Source organism: Poecilia reticulata, linkage group LG21 (genome assembly GCF_000633615.1).
Source record: "Poecilia reticulata strain Guanapo linkage group LG21, Guppy_female_1.0+MT, whole genome shotgun sequence".
NCBI lineage: Eukaryota > Metazoa > Chordata > Actinopteri > Cyprinodontiformes > Poeciliidae > Poecilia > Poecilia reticulata.
This window is the reverse complement of record NC_024351.1, coordinates 4,938,449-4,939,715: the sequence shown is the minus strand read 5'-3', so window position 1 is coordinate 4,939,715 and position 1,267 is coordinate 4,938,449.

The window sequence follows — 1,267 nt, the reverse complement described above, 5'->3', positions numbered from 1 at the left end:
GATCGTTTGTAGCAAAGGATGCATGTAGAGCTCAGAAACTACAATCCAGGGTTGATGTGTTGATCATTTTTCAAATGAAAAACTGGACAGCAAAAGATTTATTCTTATTTTTCTTTATAGAATGTGAACCAAGTGAAGCTAAAACTATCTCACTCGAGGAGCTCTAAACATTTTCACAGACAAAGCCTTTTCTTTTYATCTTAAATGCAGAAATGTGTATTTTTTTAACATTAATTACGACTCTAACGATGTTGTTCTTTTAAAAAACGCCTTTTTTAGTTTTTCATTAGACTTTTAAAAATTCTCATTAACTGAGTGTCTCCAGTTCATGATTAATCGATTACTATATCATTTTAAYAAGAGATTAATCAATTAATTGTTTCAGACCAGCTTGAAGTACCAGTTAGTTTTGGCTTTAACTTAAGATGTGTGATAAAAAAAAAACAGCGACTGAATGTTAAAATGTAAATAAAAATGTTGTTCAGAAAAGAATCTGTTTATGAATGTGCAGCCAAGTTAATGCAGAGTATTATTCATTTACATTTTTGCCTCCAAGAGATTTGTGTATCCTTCTGTCTTAAAGTATTTTAATCTGCTCATTTTAACAGATTAAACTAACCAAACAACACAAAGTTATGATAGTTATAATTATATGTGACGTTTTCTCCCGTTTTAGCTTGAGATTGGATGGTTGGGATATTTGTAATTTGCACATTGTGCCTGTAGATGTCACTCATACTCACATATTTAATCTTTGCTTTAATTATTTGTATCAAAAATACACATATAGATTAAATGTTTGCATAAATGAGCAAAGAGTAGAAATTAAATATGTTGTAACAACTATTTACACTATGCCTCTTGTAAACAAAAGTCATTCTTTGGATGTATGACGTCAAAGTGTTTGTCGAATATCAGTACAGAAGACATTTACTGATCATTTTACGACGTGATAACAGCAATGACAGATCGCACTGAGAAAGCACAACATTTACATTTCAGGCCACAGTTGTTGAAGGTTTGTTTGGTCCAAAGACAGGAAAATGCACTACCGAAAGAACAGAGGAACACAGCAGTGGCAGCRTGATGATATGGGATTACTTTTCACAACAGACTCAACCCAGAATAAATTTAACAGATTATTTTAGRACACATAAAGACACTCATATAAAAAATACAGTATTAACACAGTAAAGAGGTGAAATTTGAGAAAAGTGAGCAAGTAAACAAGACACGCCTCCATGGTGTTGACATTTTATCCATCCAT